General features: G+C 48.3%; 1 non-coding gene across 1 annotated transcript; it reads left to right on the top strand.

The window, feature by feature from the left end:
• Positions 1-6,295: 6,295 nt before the first annotated feature.
• LOC129461403 (U4 spliceosomal RNA) lies at positions 6,296-6,438 on the top strand. The gene has a single exon (XR_008650536.1). It is a non-coding gene; the product is annotated as a U4 spliceosomal RNA (small nuclear RNA).
• Positions 6,439-9,788: the final 3,350 nt, after the last annotated feature.

Genomic DNA, 9,788 nt, shown 5'->3' with positions numbered 1-9,788 from the left:
CACTATATTGCGCGGGCTGGTCTCCATCTCCTGGGTTAAAGTAATCCTCCTGCCTCAGCCTCTCTGTCATGCTCAGGGCCAGGTTCCAGCCCCAGCTGAGGGCTGAGGGGTGTGGGTGGATGTGGGCAGCAAAGTGGAAGAACACTCAAGAGACAGCAGGTAGATGAGACATGGCTTTATTCAGCAGCCCCTCACAGGGTCAGTGTTACATTTATACCTACACAGACCATAGTGGCTGAGAGCCAGGTGGGGAGCTTCTCTGTGTTGTGTCTACATGGCTATGATTGTATGAGACATGGGAGTGTGCACGTGCACTCCAATCCCTCTGAGTCATTTAGGCTATTTACCTTGGCCTATGCCTGCTGCCCTATGCCTGCTTGGCTACAGCACAGCCATGTTCCTTACACTCCATCCGCTAGGCCAAGGAGATCCTCTTGGTGGGGGCCTGTGCACATACGGCAGTACCCTGGACCCATAGGCCACAGCAACCATACAGAGAGCAACAACCTACCAGGAGTATCCTGCTGTGCTACTTATGATTATGAGAGCCCAACATAGGCCAGAGCCCAAAAGACGCTCACCATCTCTGCAGGGGGTCATCAGTAAGGTGCTCAATTGCCTTAATCTCCTATGACACCCCTTGCAAAGCTGCCATTACATTCCGCTGGTTTTCAGGGATAAATGTACAACATTGTGTCCGTACAAGGCACAGGGGCCACCTATGTCCTTGCATGTCTAAGGCCATCGTGTTTTGTGGCATCACCTTCCTGACCTGGTCAACTTCATTAGTTAACAAAAGGAGAGCAACTTGGGTGTAATTCAGGGCCCCAGCTGTGTGCTCTGCAAAGGCTGTAACCTGCTTTTCCAAAGTAATGACACCTGCTCCAGGGATAGGTCTTGCTAAGGGATAAAACCACCAGGGGGCGCCCCGCACTCAGAAAAAGCGGGAATGCAGTGCCTCCCAATTATGTGGGCGACTAGGCAATGTGGGAAGCACAATGGCAGGCACATAAGGCCACCCCTAGTTACAACGTCCAGTCCAATTGGCTGGCAGATTTGGCCATCCTGTGTCCCCACAGACCCATAAATTCCCAGGGGGCACAAAGTCCATGGGGGCCCGGCCTTGGTAAGGTCGCTTGTTCCTCTACACCCTTGGTGTGGTGACACATGTTTTATTTGCACAAACCCCAGCAGGCAAGCATCCTACAGTGACATTACCCTGGTGCTGCTCTATACATCATGGCACCTGCAATGGGGGCACCACGTGTTTCCCATTAACCAGCCCCATCCATCAGGGACACTGCTAGTCAGCCAGGGGGCAGGCTTGCCATGGGGTTTGCGATGCCCCCATCCAAAGCCCACTCTGTTGCATTCCACGCATTGCCTGTGGGACCTCAAGTCTCTAGCTATGTCCAGTTCTTCACAGAAGCTGGATGCACATGCCAGGGCCAGCTGTCTGCAGCTGCTGCTGGAAGGGCAGTGCAGATCCAACAGTTGGAGACATTGGTCACCTCGGCATGGGTGTGGGCCCAGTCTGTGATGCTGTTGGAGCATGCCAACCTACCGCTGAAATGACAAAACAGGCACAGGAACTAACAGGGCAAATCACATCCCTCATGCAACATACAGGCTGACTTTTCATCTCTGGATAATGATGCAGCCACCAAGGGCTTCTGCCCTGGGTGATGAAACCACACCTTCTCAGCTCCCCATGGTTCTTTTGGGTCTTGTACCCGTGCCAAAGTCACAGGAGAGCTCATAACAGGCCACACAGACAGTACATATATCCTCCCGAGGAGGATCCCTTCCCTGGCTCTTCCCCTATGACGGTCAATTGTAGAGGCTACACATTAAATACCCAAGGAGTAACACGTAAGTAATATTGCAGGCCCTCCCCCAAGGGCTTGGAGGTTCCATGGCCAATACCAGGATTTCTGTTCCCCTGCCTTCAGGAGCACTGGGGCAGGCAACAATAGATTACTATTTGTCCCCATACTTGGCCGGAGGAGGTCATCCTCGATGTATATAGCTGGATGGGCGTGGCGGCCCGGTGTAACAGTGCCTCCACCAGGGCTGGGCCGCCTTTCCATGGCCACTCATTCAAAATTTGAAGCACCAGGTCCAACCTGGAACTCCAGCCCTGCAAAGATGGGGGAGTAACATGCAACCATAACCCGTTCTTCAAGAGTCCATTATATCGCTCAATCATGCCAGCGGCTTGTGGGTTATAAGGAACATGAAACCCCCATCATATGTCCATCTGTAGTGCCCACTGTTATACCTGCTGTCCAGTGAAACGTGTTCCCCTATCACTTTCAACGGCCAGGGGATGGCTGTATAGAGCACATAAGTGTTGCAGGGTTCGAATGGTGTGTTGCCGGTCGGCCACCCTGCAAGGGTAGGCAAACAACAAGCCAGAGGCTATGTCTACAGCCGGCAGTGCATATGTGTAGCCCTGCGATTTTGGCAGTGGCCCAATGCAATCTATTTGCCATCTGGTCAAGGGCATCTGTCCTACCGTCACTCGCTGTGTTACACTGGGCAGCTGTCTCTGTCTGGGGTATGCCTGGGCGCATGCCGGGCACTTCCGGCAGGCCTCCAAAATGTCCTGCGATGGCAAAGACAGACCCCAGCGCCTACTGACCTGTTACATCAGTTCACTCCCTGCATATCCCAGTTTCCTGTGTAGCCACAAAGCTACATCTTGTGTAGGTGCCGAATCTAACCATCGGATCTTGGCTAAGGCATCTGCCTCATCATTACAGGGGGTGGCCAAAGGCACATGACCTGACACATAATAATTACATCTTTCTGATGACCTATTTCCCAGAGGTCTTGCCACGTCGCTTAGCCCCACATGGGCCGATGGTCTACAAGCCAATTCAGCAGCCCCTCACAGGGTCAGTGTTACATTTATACCCTACACAAACAATAGTAGCTGAGAGCCAGGTGGGGAGCTTCTCTGTGTTGTGTCTACTACCTCAGCCAGTAATCACTTCATATATGCGGCGCCCCATATATGGGGGTGCTAAAAACAGTCTAGCCAAAAGCACTCGGGGGTGCTGAGCCCAGCACAAGATCCCTCATGTGGGAGGTAAAACGTTCATTATCTGGCCCCCCGATATTCAGATCAAACATAGCCTGTCACCTGCCCGTCTCCTGGAGTACCTGCACCAAATCAGAATATGATTGCCATTTACTCACAATTTTTAGTATCTCTCTGGCATCATTCCAAACAGTCCATATGGCTGCCATCAGCCACTCTATTAATGTCCACACCTTGCCCGTGTGCCAGCGATTGGCACAGCTGCAGTGTCTGACGAAGGGAGGAGTGAGTTGTAATAGAGGCCAGTTTTTCCATCTCGGTGGCAGAGCAAGAAAAACTGTCAGCCCCCTCATCCCAAAGACGGAGTAGCCAGGCTGGCAGGGGCTCCCCTGGGCGTTGCCGACACTGTTTACCCAACTCCTGCAACTCAGTGGGGGTATAAGCACTATAAGAGGTGTGTTCCACCACTGTTGTGGGGGGCCCTGGTCTCTCCCTTGGGGTCCCATCGGCTCCTCATGTTCTACCTTTTGACGGATCACAGGGCCAGCCCGCAGCGGAGGAGCCCCCTCCTCCTTAGCATCAGACCCAACAGAAGTGTCCGACTGGGACGACTGGCTGAAGATCGCACTAATAGCCATTGCTAACTCCTGTTCCAGGCTGTTTATCTGGGCCTCCAAGCGCCCTGCTTGTGCCTGCAGGTCCCCCACCCCCAGGTCCTCGTCCAAGCTGTGCACTTGGGCCCCCAGGCACGTGGCTTGCGCCGGGAGGTCCCTTACCTGTGGGACTGAGCATGTACTCTGCCTAGTGCAGTCAGAAATGCTCATCCGACTCTGCCAGTGAAGGTGCATTCCTTCTTGGTGCCGTGAGCTTCCGACTGCTTCAGTGCCTTCTCCGCACTCGCGGGAGACTCCTTACTGCCTCCCACATTTCCACTGGGGCCCATCCAAGCAGCACCTCTGCCACTGGGTACCACAGCCCATGCTGTGGCCACATAGCTGACCCGGGAGCCCCAAGGGCTGAAGACTCACTCACCTCATCCTGCAGACTTCGCCATTTGTCATGCTCAGGGTCAGGTTCCAGCCCCAGCTGAGGGCTGAGGGGAGTGAGTGGATGTGGGGCAGGGAGCTGGAAGAACACTCGAGAGACAGCAGGTAGATGAGACATGGCTTTATTCAGTAGCCCCTCACAGGGTCAGTGTTACATTTATACCTACACAGACAACAGTGGCTGAGAGCCAGGTGGGGAGCTTCTCTATGTTGTGTCTACGTGGCTATGGTTTTTTTTTTTTTTTTGAGCCGGAGTCTCGCTGTCGCCCAGGCTGGAGTGCAGTGGCGCGATCTCGGCTCACTGCAGGCTCCGCCCCTGGGGTTCACGCCATTCTCCTGCCTCAGCCTCCTGAGTAGCTGGGACTACAGGCGCCCGCCACCACGCCCGGCTAATTTTTTGTATTTTTAGTAGAGACGGGGTTTCACTGTGTTAGCCAAGATGGTCTCGATCTCCTGACCTCGTGATCCGCCCGCCTCGGCCTCCCAAAGTGCTGGGATTACAGGCGTGAGCCACCGCGCCTGGCCGTGGCTATGATTATAGGAGACATGGGATTGTGTGCGTGCGCCCCAATCCCGCTGAGTCTTCTAGGCTGTTTTCCTCGGTCTGTGCCTGCTGCCCTATGCCTGCTTGGCTGCAGCACAGCCATGTTCCTTACACCTGCAAAGTGCTGGGATTACATGCATCAGCCACCATGCCTGGGCTCAATTTCTCTAACTTCTCTGTTTTTTCTCCTCCAAATCAAAATCTAAAATTTTCCTCTAGACTAGAGAAACAAAAACCAAAAATCATATTTTGAGCCAAGTGTTTTTCTTCTCCTTTCAATCACTTAAGCTTCCTTAGGCTATCTTTTTTGGGTTGGAATACTGCTTGAAGAAGTGTGTGAAATACGAAACAAACGTAGACCTATTCTTCGGCAACTTTGAGCTTGTGCAGGGAGACAGATTAAGGGAACTGGAAGAAAAACAAAGACCAAAGAGAATTGGAATGCATAGTGAATCTGCCTGAAAAATTTACCACAGACTTTAGACATTGCACCGTAATATTAACAGCCTATGCTTGTCTGGTGATTTCCAGTTTCTAAAGTGCTTTTATGTCCATTATCTCGAGACCACGTTTAGGTGGGACATCTCTTTAGGAGAAGGGTGGGACAGGCATTGCTTTGTTTTTACTAAAGCGAGCTTAGGAGAGACTGAATGCTTAGCATGCAGCAACTCACCCTGTCAACACGGGAACCAGTATTTAAACCTGGCTCTGCTGGCCCCAAGTCCTAGCCTTTTTCTGCCTTACCACAAACTCCACCTACTTGGGTTACCCTGGAAAGGTGCCCGGTGGCCACACCTCTCTTCTAGTAGGACTCAAGGCTGTTGACTTGCATTCCTGGGCCGCCTGCAGGCCCACACCCCCACCATCTGCATACTATAAAGGCTTTCTTCATGGAAGAACTCCAGACAGGGAAATATTTTGGTACTGGTCTGAATTAAATACCAAAGCCTTATTTGTAATTTGTGCTTAGGCTATGACACGTAAAGGATTCCGAAGGGCGACAAGTGTGAGTCCATTTGGCATTCCTTCTTTGGGCAATGGGGAAGGAGATGGCAAGTCAAGGGAAGTTAGAGTTATCCAGCCCCGACTACATCCAGCTGCCAGGGCTTAACTGAATTGACAGTTAGAGGAAGAACTAGCAGAGAGCTCTCAATCAGCTTTCAGTGGTTCCACCTCAAATGGGAGTTTCTCATTGGTCCGGCAAGAGCCGTGGCTGGATTTAAAGTGAAACTGAGCCATGGACCCTGGGGGACAGCGCAGGATATTACAAATGACAGCTGCTTGTCTCAATAGCAACATCTGGTCAAGAGGCCTGATCCATGGCCCTTGGTATGTGAAGCATGGGGATGCATTGATATCCGGGTTTGAGTATCTGAAGAAAGCTGTTTTAGAGCAGAGCAGAGACTCAAAGCATTGGTTCTCATTCATTACTAGTCTTGTGATTTTGAATCAGGCACATGGCTTCTCTAAGCCTCAGTTTGCTAATCTCTAAACAGGAGAATAATAGTACTTGCCTCTCAGGTTCTTTTTTTTCTTTTGTCAAAAGCATTTTATAAGCTACAAAGGGGTCTAGAAATGTAGTTTATTACAAGTTGTTGTTACTTACAGGTCTGAATTTCCTGCAGGAAAAGGGGATAGAGAAGTATAAGAAATAATGGTAGCTTTGCACAGTGGCAGTATGGTAGCCCATGAGGTTTATCCGAGGCCCGATTATTGCTAGTTGAAAACGTTTCCCAATACCTTGCCATGATGACTTAAAATATAGTCGGCATGGGCAATTTTTGCAGTCTGTATTGAAACTGAACTGAAAAAAAAAAAAAAGAAGGAAATAAGGGGAGGAACTGAAGAACAGAAAAAGGAGCAGAGATAACATCCTTTAAATTCAATTTTTAAGTGTTTTTAGGCACCTGGAGCCGTGCTAAGAGCTATGAAAATAAGGTTCAGAGATATCACTGTAGATTCAAGGCCTTTGCACGAAATGGTGCAAAGCTGATATGGAATGGGGTAGAAATGGGAGTTGGGGAGGACAGGAGTAACATTAATGGAGCATCTACGACATCCAAGGCATTGCTGAGGATGCCATTATCTCAAGTAAGCCTTTGCATAGAGTGTGCACCAGCCTCATTTTAGGGAGGAGGAAACCAAGACTCAGAGACATTGAGCAACTTGCTCAAGGTCACCTGGCTAGCAAGTGAGAGAGATGGGACTTGTCTGCCTCTAAAATACATCCTCATATGCAACAAATGAGTCAATAGAGAAAAGTATAAATTGGGTAATTCATAGGGCATGTTATTAAAAAGGTGAAGGCTGAGAGAGAAAAAGAAAGCCCTGGCAGCTTGGTGACTGACTTCAGTCCTGTTTGCCTGGGACTTTCCCCATTTTGAGTGAAAAGTCCTGTATCCTGGGAAGCCTCTCAGTCCCCGGCAATCTGGGATGGTTTGTCACCCTACAGCTGATAGCTAATTGCTGGCTTATTTGCTACCAGTTGGGTCATGCTGTTGCCTTGGTGAACACAGGCAGAATATTGATATCAGATGAGGACTTTCAAGGATGTGATGGAACAAGACAAAAACAAGACAACTCTGTAATTATTCCTGAACAGAGATAAAAACAGACACTGCACAACTGCAAAAATGACCAAATATCCCCCTCTCCTGGCTAACGGGAGTGACTACTGCTTCTTCTTCAATCATAACTCTAGCCCTACCTCTTTCTTTATTTTTTTTTTTTGAGATGGAGTCTTGCTCTGTTGCCCAGGATGGAGTGCAGTGGCACGATCTCAGCTCACTGCAATCTCCGCCTCCTGGGTTCGAGCAATTCTCCTGCTTAGCCTCCCGAGTAGCTGGGAATACAGGTGCATGCCACCATGCCTGGCTAGTTTTTGTATTTATTTATTTATTTATTTATTTTTAGTAGAGACAAGGTTTCATCATGTTGGCCAGGCTGGTCTCGAATTCCTGACTTGTGATCCACCTGCCTTGGCCTCCCAAAGTGCTGGGATTACACGGGATTGCAGGCGTGAGCCACCGCGCCCAGCCAACTCTAGCCCTAATTCTATCCTCCTACCCACTAAATAAAAATGAAGATAATCGTTAAATTTCCCTAGGTTATATCTGACAGCTTCCATTCCGCACAGATCCCCCAGTTCCTTGAGTGCTCCCGGAAATCAGCTAACATACGGATTCACCTGAAATCAGCCAACACTCCCATAACAAGCCCTTTCTAACAGCCTCTTTGTGAGACACTTCATGGATCCTCATGGTGTGAACAGATCTCACCATGAAGAGCAAACCCAATTCTGTTTGACATCAGATGCGTTCCTGGAGGGTCTTTGACCTGAGGGCATTGATGGGGCTTACACAAGGGCAATGTGTGAAAAGTGGCAACCCCTAGCTTGTGGTGTCATAATTTTCTGTTTCTGGGCTAGCTAGACCAGATGCTTCTTTAAAGCAGAATCTCGTACTAAAAATAACTAGCATTTTTTGAGGGTTCTCACTTGCCAGACACTGTACTAGGCTCTCTCCATGGATTGACTCATTTAATGCTCATCTGCACTTTGCAAAATAGGTGCAATTATTCTTCTCATATCATGGATGCAGAAGAGGCATCTGTATAAAACTACAGAAATTGCTCAGAGTAAGTGGCAGAGCCAGGATGACTCTAGAGCCCTGCTGACACCCACCAAACATTCAATGTTTGGGGATAAATCAATGGCCGACATGTCTTCAAATGAGCCACAGAAGGTCCTGGACTAATAATAAGACTAAGTCCTCCTACTGTGGTTCAGGCATAGTTTTGAACACTTGACATGTATTCACTCACTTGACCCTCACAACAACCCCATGCAGTCAGTATTATTATTACTCCCAATTTACAGATAAGAAAAACTAAGGCCCCAAGGGGTATATAAAACATTTATTTAGCACTTATAATGAATAAAATGCTTTCGTATTTTCTTTTTCTTTCTTCACAACAGCCCTATGAAGTACTGTATTTGATATAATCTAAGATGCTATCAATTACAAGAAACACCATTGTGATTTTATGTGCCATCAAGAAAAAATCCCACCAATTACATTTATAAGAAGTCCTTGAATTGTATCCAGTTTTCAGAGACACTAAAACGAGAGGAAGAATGCATTTTAGAATTGATGAAATGGAATATAGGTATTATTTATCTCCATTGTACAAATGTAAAACCTGAGCCTCTGAAATGAGTGATTTCTCAAAGTCAAAAAATTGGCCAAAAAAAGGTCCATAAAATATGCTTTTTCTTTAGAGTTATTCTAAATGTTATGGGTATCTTTGATCTCTGAATTTGAAGGAGGGCTTCCTGGGTGTGTCTGGCTTATTGGCACCCCTGAGGCAGAACAGTTTTTGGGCAAGGGAGTACTACCTGTGCTGTTCAAATTACATCTTGTGGGTGGCCAACTACCTCATCTGAATGTAGGTGAGCTTTTCTTCTTTGCTGGCCCCTGCCAGCTTGTGGGAATCCTCACCCTGGCCCCAGTCCCTACACGACACATAACCTAGCCAGTCCCTTTGCTCGTGTTCTCAAGCCATTTGGGGCCTGTTTGCAAGGCCTGCCATGCTCTCCCCGGAAAAGCCTCAATTACGTAGATAATAAACCTTTTCATATTCTTTTGGTGTATGTGTGGCTTTATCAATCTTGACATCCAGACCAAATTTCGAGTGGAGGTCCCTCCTGCTTCTGCAGAGTGGTTACAACTGGTCCCTAAGAAAAACTCAATGGAAGGCCACATCATTTAAAAGCCATTTAAAATTCTTTTAACAGAGAAAATATTAACCATGTCTTCCTAGCTATTTTTAAAATGAAGAGAGGTCCTGCTGTCAGCTTCCATGTTTAATTGAAAGTCTGTGGACACCTCTCAATGGTACTTCACTATGCTTTCCTCACAAGATCCAAAGGAGAGCTGGTGGAAGGATGGCAGTGAGTGGCTTGGCCATCCTGCATGGGCCAGCACGTGTGAGGATAAAGGCCAGAAAGGAAAAGACCTTCCACATTGTCAGTCAGAAGAGGCAAGGCTAAGAGAATCTGGATGGCTTTAAAAGGTCCTTCTGGAGTGAATGAGAGGTGGAATATGTAAATCAGACAGAAAAAGGATAAAATACAAAAAATATAAATTAGAGG

This window comes from Symphalangus syndactylus, chromosome 13 (assembly GCF_028878055.3).
Source record: "Symphalangus syndactylus isolate Jambi chromosome 13, NHGRI_mSymSyn1-v2.1_pri, whole genome shotgun sequence".
NCBI classification, from domain to species: Eukaryota; Metazoa; Chordata; class Mammalia; order Primates; family Hylobatidae; genus Symphalangus; species Symphalangus syndactylus.
The sequence above is the reverse complement of the archived record's forward strand: the minus strand, read 5'-3'. Positions and strand labels throughout refer to the sequence as shown.